Below are 17,500 nucleotides of genomic sequence, written 5' to 3'. Positions count from 1 at the left end.
CGCCCTTATAGTTTTTCCGCCATTTTGAATTTTGTGAAAATCAATTAAAATGCTACTCCTCCCTCAATTTTTGACCAATTTCTCCCAAACTTGGAAGATAGCATAATTGGACGAACCTGCACAAAAGTTATACCCAGTATTTTGAATTTCATAAGCGTTTGGCCGTGGCAGCCAATCAAAATCGGCTGCGCAGACGCAAAACAGGAAGTGCGCTCATATCTCGGCGGCCCTTTGGGCTATCTTGACAAAACTTGGTGGGATTATGCCCTACCCCTTTCCAAACGCCCACATAAAATTTGGAACAAATTGGCCGCTAGGGGGCGCTATAACTAGGAAAAATGCCTTTTGGCTCATATCTCATGATGCGTTTTGGCTAGAAAGAAAATTCAACTATCTCTGGAATCCATGGGTCAAGACGAATCCATCGCACCCTATGACGTCATATTCTGCCTTGAGGATTTTCCGCCATTTTGAATTTTGTTAAAATCAATGAAATTCTATGGCAACGCATAGAACCATCTGACTAGAGGTTTTTAAACTTGGCAAACTGATTCTAGGCTGCCTCAAGGATCTTGTCACCAAATTTCAACTCACCACCTCAAACTCTCTAGCGCCACCAACAGGTCAAAGTTGCAGGTACATTTCTGCTTGTTACTTTTGAACCATACGTCTGATCATCAAAATCTTAGTATCGCTGGAATGCTTGTGTCACAGCGACTCCAACGCGCCCTGTCTCGTCATATTCCACCCAGTAGATTTTCCGCCATTTTGAATTATGTGAAAATCAATTAAAATGCTTCTCCTCCCTCAATTTTTGAACAATTTCTCCCAAGCTTGGTAGATGGCAACTGGGGACTAATCTGCACAAGAATCTTACCCGGTAATTAGAATTTCCTAAGCGTTTGGCTGTGGCAGCCAATCAAATTTGGCTTGCAGATGCAAAACAGGAAGTGTGCTCATTTCTCGGCCACCCTTTGGCCTATCTTAACGAAACTTGGTGGCTTTATGCAGCACCCCTCCCCAAAGGGCAACAAAAAATTTGGAACAAATTGGCTGCTAGGGGGCGCTATAACTAGGAAAAATGTCTTTTGGCTCATATCTCATGATGCGTTTTGGGTAGAAACAAAATTCCACTATCTCTGGAATCCATGGGTCAAGACGAATGCATCGGACCCTATGCCGTCATATTCTGACTTGAGGATTTTCCGCCATTTTGAATTTTGTTAAAATCAAAGAAATTCGATGGCAACCCATAGAACCGTATGACTAGAGGTTTTCAAATTTGGCAGACTGATTCTAGGCACCCTCAAGGGTCTTGTGACCAAATTTCAACTCACCACCTCAAACTCTCTAGCGCCACCAACAGGTCAAATTCGCAGGTACATTTCTGGTTGTTACTTTTGAACCATACGTCTGATCGTCAAAAGCTTAGTATCTCTGGAATGCTTGGGTCACAATGAATCCAACGCGCCCTGTTTCGTCATATTGCACCTGGTAGATTTTCCGCCATTTTGAATTATGTGAAAATTAATTAAAATGCTACTCCTCCCTCAGTTTTTGACCATTTTCTCCCAAATTTGGTCCATAGCAACGGTGGAGGAAACTGCACAAGAATCTTACACGGATTTTCGAATTTCATAAGCGTTTGGCTGTGGCAGCCAATCAAATTTGGCTGCACAGACGCGAAAGAGGATGTGTGCTCACATCTCGGCCGCCCTTTGGCAGATCTTAACGAAACTTGGTGGCATTATGACAGACACCACCAGAAAGGTCCCCAAAAAACGTGGACCAACTTGGCCGCTAGGGGGCGCTATAACTAGCAAAAATGAATTTTGGCTCATATCTCATGATGCGTTTGGGATAAAAACAAAATTCCACGATCTCTGGAATCCTTGGTTCAAGCCGAATCCATCGCACCCTATCACGTCATATTCAGCCTTGAGGATTTTCCGCCATTTTGAATTTTGTTAAAATCAATGAAATTCTATGGCAACCCATAGAACCGTCAGACGAGAGGTTGAGAAATTTGGCACACTGATTCTAGGCTCGCTCAAGGTTCTTGTCAGCAAATTTCAACTCACCGCCTCAAACTCTCTAGCGCCACCAACAGGACAAAGTTGGAAGTACATTTCTGCTTGTTACTTTTGAACCGTACGGCTGATTGTCAAAATCTTAGTATTGCTGGAATCCATCGGTCAAACCGAATCCAACCTATCCTATCTCGTCATATTGCACCTGGTAGATTTTCCGCCATTTTGAAATTTGTTAAAATCATGTAAATTGCTACTCCTCCCTCAATTTTTGACCAAATTTGCCCAGACTTGGTTGATAGCATCATTGCACCAAGCCGCACAAAATTTATCCTCAGTCTTTTGAAATTTTTAAACTGTTTGGCCGCAGCAGCCAATGAAACTCAGCTGCGAAGATGTCAAACAGGATGTGAGCTCATATCTCGGCAGCCCTTTGACATTTCTTAACCAACCTTGGTGGGATTATGCCCCACCCCTCCGCAAGCTCTCCTACCAAATTTGGTGCACATTGGCCATTAGGGGGCGCTATAACTATACAAAATATATTTTGGCTCATATGTCATTGAGCTCATATGTCAGCAGTCTTCTAGCACACACACACACACACACACACACATACACACCAAGTACACTTGAAGTAATTTCAGCCATCACAGTCAATCGAATTTGATGATGAAGCCGCCGAACAACAAATGACCTTGTATCTCAGTCAAACGATGGTATATCGACATGAAACTTCTTGTGTGTGCTCGTGACCATCTGTCTGGCCCAAATGCATTCTGCGAGCCTGACGACTAGGCTCATAGCCTGCTTGGCCCCCTCATTGCTGCTTGCAGCTATATTTATTATTGGGGGCCAAGCAGCAAAGCTGCGAAGGCACCCATAGTGATTCTATTGTTTCTTATTGGGGGCCAAGCAGCGAAGCTGCGAAGGCACCCATAGTGATTCTATTGTTTCTTATTATTATTATTATTATTATTATTGGGGGCCAAGCAGCGAAGCTGCGAAGGCACCCATAGTGATTCTATTGTTTCTTATTATTATTATTATTATTATTATTATTATTATTATTATTATTATTATTCAGTCCACTTCCGCCTCTGCAAGTCTATGGCAGCCCATAGAACCGTCTGGTAAAAAGTTGTGAAATTTGGCACACTGATTCTAGACACTCTCAACATTCCTCTCAGCAAATTTCAGGCCTCTACCTCAAACCCTCTAGCGCCACCAACAGCTCAAAGTCGCAGGTACATTTCTGCTTGTAACTTTTGAACCGTTGGTCTGATTTTCAAAAACTTGGTATCCCTGGAATCCTTGGGCCAAGACGAATCCAATGCACCCCATGACGTCATTTTCCGCCATATACTTTTCCCGCCATTTTGAATTTTGTGAAAATCAATTAAAATGTTTCAACTCCCTCAATTTTTTACCAATTTCTCCCAAACTTGGAAGATAGCATAATTGGACTAACCTGCACAAAAGTTATACCCGGTGATTTGAATTTCACAAGCGTTTGGCCGTGGCAGCCAATCAAATTTGGCTGCGCAGACGCAAAACAGGAAGTGCACTCATATCTCGGTGGCCCTTTGGCCAATCTTGACGAAACTTGGTGGCATTATGCAAAACCCCTTCCCAAAGGGCCACAACAAATTTGGACCAAATTGGACGCTAGGGGGCGCTATAACTAGGAAAAATGCCTTTTGGCTCATATCTCATGATGCGTTTTGGCTAGAAAGAAAATTCAACTATCTCTGGAATCCATGGGTCAAGACGAATCCATCGCACCCTATGACGTCATATTCTGCCTTGAGGATTTTCGGCCATTTTGAATTTTGTTAAAATCAATGAAATTCTATGGCAACGCATAGAACCATCTGACTAGAGGTTTTTAAACTTGGCAAACTGATTCTAGGCTGCCTCAAGGATCTTGTCACCAAATTTCAACTCACCACCTCAAACTCTCTAGCGCCACCAACAGGTCAAAGTTGCAGGTACATTTCTGCTTGTTACTTTTGAACCATACGTCTGATCATCAAAATCTTAGTATCGCTGGAATGCTTGTGTCACAGCGACTCCAACGCGCCCTGTCTCGTCATATTCCACCCAGTAGATTTTCCGCCATTTTGAATTATGTGAAAATCAATTAAAATGCTTCTCCTCCCTCAATTTTTGAACAATTTCTCCCAAGCTTGGTAGATGGCAACTGGGGACTAATCTGCACAAGAATCTTACCCGGTAATTAGAATTTCCTAAGCGTTTGGCTGTGGCAGCCAATCAAATTTGGCTTGCAGATGCAAAACAGGAAGTGTGCTCATTTCTCGGCCACCCTTTGGCCTATCTTAACGAAACTTGGTGGCTTTATGCAGCACCCCTCCCCAAAGGGCAACAAAAAATTTGGAACAAATTGGCTGCTAGGGGGCGCTATAACTAGGAAAAATGTCTTTTGGCTCATATCTCATGATGCGTTTTGGGTAGAAACAAAATTCCACTATCTCTGGAATCCATGGGTCAAGACGAATGCATCGGACCCTATGCCGTCATATTCTGACTTGAGGATTTTCCGCCATTTTGAATTTTGTTAAAATCAAAGAAATTCGATGGCAACCCATAGAACCGTATGACTAGAGGTTTTCAAATTTGGCAGACTGATTCTAGGCACCCTCAAGGGTCTTGTGACCAAATTTCAACTCACCACCTCAAACTCTCTAGCGCCACCAACAGGTCAAATTCGCAGGTACATTTCTGGTTGTTACTTTTGAACCATACGTCTGATCGTCAAAAGCTTAGTATCTCTGGAATGCTTGGGTCAAAATGAATCCAACGCGCCCTGTTTCGTCATATTGCACCTGGTAGATTTTCCGCCATTTTGAATTATGTGAAAATCAATTAAAATGCTACTCCTCCCTCAGTTTTTGACCATTTTCTCCCAAATTTGGTCCATAGCAACGGTGGAGGAAACTGCACAAGAATCTTACACGGATTTTCGAATTTCATAAGCGTTTGGCTGTGGCAGCCAATCAAATTTGGCTGCACAGACGCGAAAGAGGATGTGTGCTCACATCTCGGCCGCCCTTTGGCAGATCTTAACGAAACTTGGTGGCATTATGACAGACACCACCAGAAAGGTCCCCAAAAAACGTGGACCAACTTGGCCGCTAGGGGGCGCTATAACTAGCAAAAATGAATTTTGGCTCATATCTCATGATGCGTTTGGGCTAAAAACAAAATTCCACGATCTCTGGAATCCTTGGTTCAAGCCGAATCCATCGCACCCTATCACGTCATATTCAGCCTTGAGGATTTTCCGCCATTTTGAATTTTGTTAAAATCAATGAAATTCTATGGCAACCCATAGAACCGTCAGACGAGAGGTTGAGAAATTTGGCACACTGATTCTAGGCTCGCTCAAGGTTCTTGTCAGCAAATTTCAACTCACCGCCTCAAACTCTCTAGCGCCACCAACAGGACAAAGTTGGAAGTACATTTCTGCTTGTTACTTTTGAACCGTACGGCTGATTGTCAAAATCTTAGTATTGCTGGAATCCATCGGTCAAACCGAATCCAACCTATCCTATCTCGTCATATTGCACCTGGTAGATTTTCCGCCATTTTGAAATTTGTTAAAATCATGTAAATTGCTACTCCTCCCTCAATTTTTGACCAAATTTGCCCAGACTTGGTTGATAGCATCATTGCACCAAGCCGCACAAAATTTATCCTCAGTCTTTTGAAATTTTTAAACTGTTTGGCCGCAGCAGCCAATGAAACTCAGCTGCGAAGATGTCAAACAGGATGTGAGCTCATATCTCGGCAGCCCTTTGACATTTCTTAACCAACCTTGGTGGGATTATGCCCCACCCCTCCGCAAGCTCTCCTACCAAATTTGGTGCACATTGGCCATTAGGGGGCGCTATAACTATACAAAATATATTTTGGCTCATATGTCATTGAGCTCATATGTCAGCAGTCTTCTAGCACACACACACACACACACACACATACACACCAAGTACACTTGAAGTAATTTCAGCCATCACAGTCAATCGAATTTGATGATGAAGCCGCCGAACAACAAATGACCTTGTATCTCAGTCAAACGATGGTATATCGACATGAAACTTCTTGTGTGTGCTCGTGACCATCTGTCTGGCCCAAATGCATTCTGCGAGCCTGACGACTAGGCTCATAGGATGCTTGGCCCCCTCATTGCTGCTTGCAGCTATATTTATTATTATTATTATTATTATTATTATTCAGTCCACTTCCGCCTCTGCAAGTCTATGGCAGCCCATAGAACCGTCTGGTAAAAAGTTGTGAAATTTGGCACACTGATTCTAGACACTCTCAACATTCCTCTCAGCAAATTTCAGGCCTCTACCTCAAACCCTCTAGCGCCACCAACAGCTCAAATTCGCAGGTACATTTCTGCTTGTAACTTTTGAACCGTTGGTCTGATTTTCAAAAACTTGGTATCCCTGCAATCCTTGGGCCAAGACGAATCCAACGCACCCCATGACGTCATTTTCCGCCATATACTTTTCCCGCCATTTTGAATTTTGTGAAAATCAATTAAAATGTTTCAACTCCCTCAATTTTTTACCAATTTCTCCCAAACGTGGAAGATAGCATAATTGGACTAACCTGCACAAAAGTTATACCCGGTGATTTGAATTTCACAAGCGTTTGGCCGTGGCAGCCAATCAAATTTGGCTGCGCAGACGCAAAACAGGAAGTGCACTCATATCTCGGTGGCCCTTTGGCCAATCTTGACGAAACTTGGTGGCATTATGCAAAACCCCTTCCCAAAGGGCCACAACAAATTTGGACCAAATTGGACGCTAGGGGGCGCTATAACTAGGAAAAATGCCTTTTGGCTCATATCTCATGATGCGTTTTGGCTAGAAAGAAAATTCAACTATCTCTGGAATCCATGGATCAAGACGAATCCATCGCACCCTATGACGTCATATTCTGCCTTGAGGATTTTCCGCCATTTTGAATTTTGTTAAAATCAATGAAATTCTATGGCAACGCATAGAACCATCTGACTAGAGGTGTTTAAACTTGGCAAACTGATTCTAGGCTGCCTCAAGGATCTTGTCACCAAATTTCAACTCACCACCTCAAACTCTCTAGCGCCACCAACAGGTCAAAGTTGCAGGTACATTTCTGCTTGTTACTTTTGAACCATACGTCTGATCATCAAAATCTTAGTATCGCTGGAATGCTTGTGCCACAGCGACTCCAACGCGCCCTGTCTCGTCATATTCCACCCAGTAGATTTTCCGCCATTTTGAATTATGTGAAAATCAATTAAAATGCTTCTCCTCCCTCAATTTTTGAACAATTTCTCCCAAGCTTGGTAGATGGCAACTGGGGACTAATCTGCACAAGAATCTTACCCGGTAATTAGAATTTCCTAAGCGTTTGGCTGTGGCAGCCAATCAAATTTGGCTTGCAGATGCAAAACAGGAAGTGTGCTCATTTCTCGGCCACCCTTTGGCCTATCTTAACGAAACTTGGTGGCTTTATGCAGCACCTCTCCCCAAAGGGCAACAAAAAATTTGGAACAAATTGGCTGCTAGGGGGCGCTATAACTAGGAAAAATGTCTTTTGGCTCATATCTCATGATGCGTTTTGGGTAGAAACAAAATTCCACTATCTCTGGAATCCATGGGTCAAGACGAATGCATCGCACCCTATGCCGTCATATTCTGACTTGAGGATTTTCCGCCATTTTGAATTTTGTTAAAATCAAAGAAATTCGATGGCAACCCATAGAACCGTATGACTAGAGGTTTTCAAATTTGGCAGACTGATTCTAGGCACCCTCAAGGGTCTTGTGACCAAATGTCAACTCACCACCTCAAACTCTCTAGCGCCACCAACAGGTCAAATTCGCAGGTACATTTCTGGTTGTTACTTTTGAACCATATGTCTGATCATCAAAAGCTTAGTATCTCTGGAATGCTTGGGTCAAAATGAATCCAACGCGCCCTGTTTCGTCATATTGCACCTGGTAGATTTTCCGCCATTTTGAATTATGTGAAAATCAATTAAAATGCTACTCCTCCCTCAGTTTTTGACCATTTTCTCCCAAATTTGGTCCATAGCAACGGTGGAGGAAACTGCACAAGAATCTTACACGGATTTTCGAATTTCATAAGCGTTTGGCTGTGGCAGCCAATCAAATTTGGCTGCACAGACGCGAAAGAGGATGTGTGCTCACATCTCGGCCGCCCTTTGGCAGATCTTAACGAAACTTGGTGGCATTATGACAGACACCACCAGAAAGGTCCCCAAAAAACGTGGACCAACTTGGCCGCTAGGGGGCGCTATAACTAGCAAAAATGAATTTTGGCTCATATCTCATGATGCGTTTGGGCTAAAAACAAAATTCCACGATCTCTGGAATCCTTGGTTCAAGCCGAATCCATCGCACCCTATCACGTCATATTCAGCCTTGAGGATTTTCCGCCATTTTGAATTTTGTTAAAATCAATGAAATTCTATGGCAACCCATAGAACCGTCAGACGAGAGGTTGAGAAATTTGGCACACTGATTCTAGGCTCGCTCAAGGTTCTTGTCAGCAAATTTCAACTCACCGCCTCAAACTCTCTAGCGCCACCAACAGGACAAAGTTGGAAGTACATTTCTGCTTGTTACTTTTGAACCGTACGGCTGATTGTCAAAATCTTAGTATTGCTGGAATCCATCGGTCAAACCGAATCCAACCTATCCTATCTCGTCATATTGCACCTGGTAGATTTTCCGCCATTTTGAAATTTGTTAAAATCATGTAAATTGCTACTCCTCCCTCAATTTTTGACCAAATTTGCCCAGACTTGGTTGATAGCATCATTGCACCAAGCCGCACAAAATTTATCCTCAGTCTTTTGAAATTTTTAAACTGTTTGGCCGCAGCAGCCAATGAAACTCAGCTGCGAAGATGTCAAACAGGATGTGAGCTCATATCTCGGCAGCCCTTTGACATTTCTTAACCAACCTTGGTGGGATTATGCCCCACCCCTCCGCAAGCTCTCCTACCAAATTTGGTGCACATTGGCCATTAGGGGGCGCTATAACTATACAAAATATATTTTGGCTCATATGTCATTGAGCTCATATGTCAGCAGTCTTCTAGCACACACACACACACACACACACATACACACCAAGTACACTTGAAGTAATTTCAGCCATCACAGTCAATCGAATTTGATGATGAAGCCGCCGAACAACAAATGACCTTGTATCTCAGTCAAACGATGGTATATCGACATGAAACTTCTTGTGTGTGCTCGTGACCATCTGTCTGGCCCAAATGCATTCTGCGAGCCTGACGACTAGGCTCATAGCCTGCTTGGCCCCCTCATTGCTGCTTGCAGCTATATTTATTATTATTATTATTATTATTGGGGGCCAAGCAGCAAAGCTGCGAAGGCACCCATAGTGATTCTATTGTTTCTTATTATTATTATTATTATTATTATTATTATTGGGGGCCAAGCAGCAAAGCTGCGAAGGCACCCATAGTGATTCTATTGTTTCTTATTATTATTATTATTATTATTATTATTATTATTATTATTATTATTATTCAGTCCACTTCCGCCTCTGCAAGTCTATGGCAGCCCATAGAACCGTCTGGTAAAAAGTTGTGAAATTTGGCACACTGATTCTAGACACTCTCAACATTCCTCTCACCAAATTTCAGGCCTCTACCTCAAACCTGTTAGCGCCACCAACAGGTCAAATTCCCAGGTACATTTCTGCTTGTAACTTTTGAACCGTTGGTCTGATTTTCAAAAACTTGGTATCCCTGGAATCCTTGGGCCAAGACGAATCCAACGCACCCCATGACGTCATTTCCCGCCCATATATTTTTCCCGCCATTTTGAATTTTGTGAAAATCAATTAAAATGTTTCAACTCCCTCAATTTTTTACCAATTTCTCCCAAACTTGGAAGATAGCATAATTGGACCAACCTGCACAAAAGTTATACCCGGTGATTTGAATTTCACAAGCGTTTGGCCGTGGCAGCCAATCAAACTTGGCTGCAAAGATGCGAAACAGGAAGTGTGCTCATTTCTCGGCCGCCCTTTGGCGTATCTTAACGAAACTTGGTGCCTTTATGCAGCACCCCTCCCGAAAGGGCCCCAAAAAATTTGGAACAAATTGGCTGCTAGGGGGCGCTATAACTAGGAAAAATGTCTTTTGGCTCATATCTCATGACTCGTTTTGGCTAGAAACAAAATTCCACTATGGCAGGAATCCTTGGCTCAAGACGAATCCATCGCACCCTATGACGTCATATTCTGCCTTGAGGATTTTCCGCCATTTTGAATTTTGTTAAAATCAGTGAAATTCTATGGCAACGCATAGAACCGTCTGACTAGAGGTTTTTAAACTTGGCACACTGATTCTAGGCTCCCTCAAGGATCTTGTCACCAAATTTCAACTCAGCACCTCAAACTCTCTAGCGCCACCAACAGGTCAAAGTTGCAAGTACACTTCTGCTTGTTACTTTTGAACCATACGTCTGATCATCAAAATCTTAGTATCGCTGGAATACTTGGGTCACCACGAATCCAGGGGCCCTGTCTCGTCATATTCCACCCAGGAGATTTTCCGCCATTTTGAATTATGTGAAAATCAATTAAAATGCTTCTCCTCCCACAATTTTTGAAGAATTTCTCCCAAACATGGTACATGGCAACTGGGGACTAAGCTGCACAAGAAACATACCCGGTTTTTAGAATTTCTTAAGCGTTTGGCCGTGGCAGCCAATCAAATTTGGCTGGCAGATGCAAGACAGGAAGTGTGCTCATTTCTCGGCGAACCTTTGGCGTATCTTAACGAAACTTGGTGGCTTTATGCAACACCCCTCCCCAAAGAGCAGCAAAAAATTTGGAACAAATTGGCTGCTAGGGGGCGCTATAACTAGGAAAAATGTCTTTTGGCTCATATCTCATGATGCGTTTTGCCTAGAAACAAAATTCCACTATGTCAGGAATCCTTGGCTCAAGCCGAATCCACCGCACCCTATGACGTCATATTCTGCCTTGAGGATTTTCCACCATTTTGAATTTTGTTAAAATCAATGAAATTCTATGGCAATGCATAGAACCGTCTGACTAGAGGTTTTTAAACTTGGCACACTGATTCTAGGCTGCCTCAAGGATCTTGTCACCAAATTTCAACTCAGCACCTCAAACTCTCTAGCGCCACCAACAGGTCAAAATTGCAGGTACATTTCTGCTTGTTACTTTTGAACCATACGTCTGATCATCAAATTCTTAGTGTGGCTGGAATGCTTGGGTCAAAAGGAATCCAATGGGCCCTGTCTCCTCATATTCCACCCAGTAGATTTTCCGCCATTTTGAATTATGTGAAAATCAATTAAAATGCTTCTCCTCCCTCAATTTTTGGAAAATTTCTCCCAAACGTGGTACATGGCAACTGGGGCCTAAGCTGCACAAGAAATATGCCCGGTTTTTAGAATTTCTTAAGCGTTTGGCCGTGGCAGCCAATCAAATTTGGCTGGCATATGCAAAACAGGAAGTTTGCTCATTTCTCGGCCACCCTTTGGCGTATCTTAACGAAACTGGGTGGCTTTATGCAGCACCCCTCCCCAAAGGGCAGCAAAAAATTTGGACCAAATTGGCTGCTAGGGGGCGCTATAACTAGGAAAAATGTCTTTAGGCTCATATCTCATGATGCGTTTTGGCTAGAAACAAAATTCCACTATGTCAGGAATCCTTGGCTCAAGACGAACTCATCGCACCCTATGACGTCATATTCTGCCTTGAGGATTTTCCACCATTTTGAATTTTGTTAAAATCAATGAAATTCTATGGCAATGCATAGAACCGTCTGACTAGAGGTTTTTAAACTTGGCACACTGATTCTAGGCTGCCTCAAGGATCTTGTCACCAAATTTCAACTCAGCACCACAAACTCTCTAGCGCCACCAACAGGTCAAAATTGCAGGTACATTTCTGCTTGTTACTTTTGAACCATATGTCTGATCATCAAATTCTTAGTGTGGCTGGAATGCTTGGGTCAAAAGGAATCCAACGCACCCTGTTTCATCATGTTCCACCCAGTAGATTTTCCGCCATTTTGAATTATGTGAAAATCAATTAAAATGCTTCTCCTCCCTCAATTTTTGACCAATTTCTCCCAAACTTGGTAGATGGCACCTGGGGACTAAGCTGCATAAAATACTTACCCGCTTTTTAGAATTTCCTAAGCGTTTGGCCGTGGCAGCCAATCAAATTTGGATGGCAGATGCAAAACAGGAAGTGTGCTCATTTCTCAGCCACCCTTTGGCGTATCTTAACGAAAGTTGGTCGCATTATGCAGGACGCCTCCCCAAAGGGCTGCAAAAAATTTGGAACAAATTGGCTGCTAGGGGGCGCTATAACTGGGAAAAATGTCTTTTGGCTCATATCTCATGATGACTTTTGGGTAGAAACAAAATTTCATGATCTCTGGAATCCATGGGTCAAGACGAATCCATCGCACCCTATGATGTCATATTCTGACTTGAGGATTTTCCGCCATTTTGAATTTTGTTAAAATCAATGAAAGTCGATGGCAACGCATAGAACCATCTGACTAGAGGTTTTTAAACTTGGCACACTGATTCTAGGCTGCCTCAAGGATCTTGTCACCAAATTTCAACTCAGCACCACAAACTCTCTAGCGCCACCAACAGGTCAAAATTGCAGGTACATTTCTGCTTGTTACTTTTGAACCATACGTCTGATCATCAAATTCTTAGTGTGGCTGGAATGCTTGGGTCAAAAGGAATCCAACGCACCCTGTTTCATCATGTTCCACCCAGTAGATTTTCCGCCATTTTGAATTATGTGAAAATCAATTAAAATGCTTCTCCTCCCTCAATTTTTGACCAATTTCTCCCAAACTTGGTAGATGGCACCTGGGGACTAAGCTGCATAAAATACTTACCCGCTTTTTAGAATTTCCTAAGCGTTTGGCCGTGGCAGCCAATCAAATTTGGATGGCAGATGCAAAACAGGAAGTGTGCTCATTTCTCAGCCACCCTTTGGCGTATCTTAACGAAAGTTGGTCGCATTATGCAGGACGCCTCCCCAAAGGGCTGCAAAAAATTTGGCACAAATTGGCTGCTAGGGTGCGCTATAACTGGGAAAAATGTCTTTTGGCTCATATCTCATGATGACTTTTGGGTAGAAACAAAATTTCATGATCTCTAGAATCCATGGGTCAAGACGAATCCATCGCACCCTATGACGTCATATTCTGACTTGAGGATTTTCCGCCATTTTGAATTTTGTTAAAATCAATGAAAGTCGATGGCAACGCATAGAACCATCTGACTAGAGGTTTTTAAACTTGGCACACTGATTCTAGGCTGCCTCAAGGATCATGTCACCAAATTTCAACTCAGCACCTCAAACTCTCTAGCGCCACCAACAGGTCAAAGTCGCAGGTACATTTCTGCTTGTTTCTTTTGAACCATACGTCTGATCATCAGACTCTTACGACCGCTGGAATGCGTGGGCCAAACCGAATCCAACGTGCCCTGTCTCGTCATATTCCACCCAGTAGATTTTCCCCCATTTTGAATTATGTGAAAATCACTTGAAATGGTTCTCCTCCCTCAATTTTTGAACAATTTCTCCCAAACTTGGTACATGGCAACTGGGGAAGAAGCTGCACAAGAAGCCTACCTGATTTTTAGAATTTCATAAGCGTTTGGCCGTGTCAGCCAATCAAAATTCGATGGCAGATGCAAAACATGAAGTGTGCTCATTTCTCGGCCACCCTTTGGCGTATCTTAAGAAAACTTGGTGGGATTATGCAGCACCACTCCCCAAAGGGGAGCAAAAAATTTGGAACAAATTGGCTGCTAGGGGGCGCTATAACTAGGAAAAATGTCTTTTGGCTCATATCTCATGATGCGTTTTGGGTAGAAACAAAATTCCACTATCTCTGGAATCCATGGCTCAAGCCGAATCCAACGCACCCTATTACGTCATATTCTGCCTTGAGGATTTTCTGCCATTTTGAATTTTGTTAAAATCAATGATATTCTATGGCAACGCATAGAACCATCTGACTAGAGGTTTTTAAACTTGGCAGACTGATTCTAGGCTGCCTCAAGGATCTTGTCACCAAATTTCAACTCAGCACCTCAAACTCTCTAGCGCCACCAACAGGTCAAAGTCGCAGTTTTGGAAGCTCACACACACACACACACTCACTCACTCACTCACTCACTCACTCACACACACTCACTCTCTCTCTCTCTCACACACACACTCTCTCTATCACACACACACTCACTCACTCTCTCTCACACACACACACGCACTCACTCACACACACACACACACACACACACACACACACACACACACACACACACACACACACTCTCTCTCTCTCTCTCTCTCTCTCTCTCTCACACACACACACACACACACACACACACACACACACACACTCACTCACTCACTCACTCACTCACTCACTCACACACACGCACTCACTCACTCTCTCACACACACACAGTCACTCTCTCTCTCACTCAAACAGACTCTCTCTCTCTCACACACTCTCTGACACACACACACTCTCTGACACACACACTCTCTCTAACACACACACTCTCTCTCTCTCACACACACACTCTCTCTCACACACACACTCTCTCACACACACACATTCACTCACTCTCACACACACACTCACTCTTTCACACACACACACACACACACACACACACACACACACACTCTCTCTCTCTCTCTCTCTCTCACACACACACTCACTCTCTCACACACACACACACACACACACACACACACACACACTCACTCTCTTACACACACTCTTTCTCACACACACTCTCTCTCACACACACTCTCACACACACACACTCACTCTCTCTCACACACACACACACACACACACTCTCTCTCTCACACACACTCTCACACACTCTCACACACACACACACACACACACACACACACACACACACACTCTCTCTCTCTCTCTCTCTCTCACACACACACACTCTCACACACACACACTCTCTCTCTCATGCACACTCTCTCACACACACACTCTCTCTCTCACTCACACACACGCACACACACACACACACACACAAACACACACACACACACACACCTAGTACACTTGAAGTAATTTCAGCCATCACAGTCAATCGAATTTGATGGTGAAGCCACCAAACAGCAAATGACCTTGTATCTCAGTCAAACGATGGTATATCGACGTGAAACTTCTTGTGGGTGCTCGTGACCATCTGTCTGGCCCAAATGCATTCTGCGAGCCTGACGACTAGGCTCATAGCTTGCTTGGCCCCCTCATTGCTGCTTGCAGCTATATTTATTATTATTATTATTATTCAGTCCACTTCCGCCTCTGCAAGTCTATGGCAGCCCATAGAACCGTCTGGTAAAAAGTTGTGAAATTTGGCACACTGATTCTAGACACTCTCAACATTCCTCTCACCAAATTTCAGGCCTCTACCTCAAACCCGTTAGCGCCACCAACAGGTCAAAGTCCCAGGTACATTTCTGCTTGTAACTTTTGAACCGTTGGTCTGATTTTCAAAAACTTGGTATCCCTGGAATCCTTGGGCCAAGACGAATCCAACGCACCCCATGACGTCATTTTCCGCCCATATATTTTTCCCGCCATTTTGAATTTTGTGAAAATCAATTAAAATGTTTCAACTCCCTCAATTTTTTACCAATTTCTCCCAAACTTGGAAAATAGCATAATTGGACCAACCTGCACAAAAGTTATACCCGGTGATTTGAATTTCACAAGCGTTTGGCCGTGGCAGCCAATCAAACTTGGCTGCAAAGATGCGAAACAGGAAGTGTGCTCATTTCTCGGACACCCTTTGGCGTATCTTAACGAAACTTGGTGCCTTTATGCAGCACCCCTCCCGAAAGGGCCCCAAAAAATTTGGAACAAATTGGCTGCTAGGGGGCGCTATAACTAGGAAAAATGTCTTTTGGCTCATATCTCATGACTCGTTTTGGCTAGAAACAAAATTCCACTATGGCAGGAATCCTTGGCTCAAGACGAATCCATCGCATCCTATGACGTCATATTCTGCCTTGAGGATTTTCCGCCATTTTGAATTTTGTTAAAATCAGTGAAATTCTATGGCAACGCATAGAACCGTCTGACTAGAGGTTTTTAAACTTGGCACACTGATTCTAGGCTCCATCAAGGATCTTGTCACCAAATTTCAACTCAGCACCTCAAACTCTCTAGCGCCACCAACAGGTCAAAGTTGCAAGTACACTTCTGCTTGTTACTTTTGAACCATACGTCTGATCATCAAAATCTTAGTATCGGTGGAATACTTGGGTCACCACGAATCCAGGGGCCCTGTCTCGTCATATTCCACCCAGGAGATTTTCCGCCATTTTGAATTATGTGAAAATCAATTAAAATGCTTCTCCTCCCACAATTTTTGAAGAATTTCTCCCAAACTTGGTACATGGCAACTGGGGACTAAGCTGCACAAGAAACATACCCGGTTTTTAGAATTTCTTAAGCGTTTGGCCGTGGCAGCCAATCAAATTTGGCTGGCAGATGCAAGACAGGAAGTGTGCTCATTTCTCGGCGAACCTTTGGCGTATCTTAACGAAACTTGGTGGCTTTATGCAACACCCCTCCCCAAAGAGCAGCAAAAAATTTGGAACAAATTGGCTGCTAGGGGGCGCTATAACTAGGAAAAATGTCTTTTGGCTCATATCTCATGATGCGTTTTGCCTAGAAACAAAATTCCACTATGTCAGGAATCCTTGGCTCAAGCCGAATCCACCGCACCCTATGACGTCATATTCTGCCTTGAGGATTTTCCACCATTTTGAATTTTGTTAAAATCAATGAAATTCTATGGCACTGCATAGAACCGTCTGACTAGAGGTTTTTAAACTTGGCACACTGATTCTAGGCTGCCTCAAGGATCTTGTCACCAAATTTCAACTCAGCAACTCAAACTCTCTAGCGCCACCGACAGGTCAAAATTGCAGGTACATTTCTGCTTGTTACTTTTGAACCATACGTCTGATCATCAAATTCTTAGTGTGGCTGGAATGCTTGGGTCAAAAGGAATCCAAAGGGCCCTGTCTCCTCATATTCCACCCAGTAGATTTTCCGCCATTTTGAATTATGTGAAAATCAATTAAAATGCTTCTCCTCCCTCAATTTTTGGAAAATTTCTCCCAAACGTGGTACATGGCAACTGGGGCCTAAGCTGCACAAGAAATATGCCCGATTTTTAGAATTTCTTAAGCGTTTGGCCGTGGCAGCCAATCAAATTTGGCTGGCATATGCAAAACAGGAAGTTTGCTCATTTCTCGGCCACCCTTTGGCGTATCTTAACGAAACTGGGTGGCTTTATGCAGCACCCCTCCCCAAAGG

This window comes from Neoarius graeffei, chromosome 1 (genome assembly GCF_027579695.1).
Source record: "Neoarius graeffei isolate fNeoGra1 chromosome 1, fNeoGra1.pri, whole genome shotgun sequence".
NCBI classification, from domain to species: domain Eukaryota; kingdom Metazoa; phylum Chordata; class Actinopteri; order Siluriformes; family Ariidae; genus Neoarius; species Neoarius graeffei.
The sequence above is the reverse complement of the archived record's forward strand: the minus strand, read 5'-3'. Positions refer to the sequence as shown.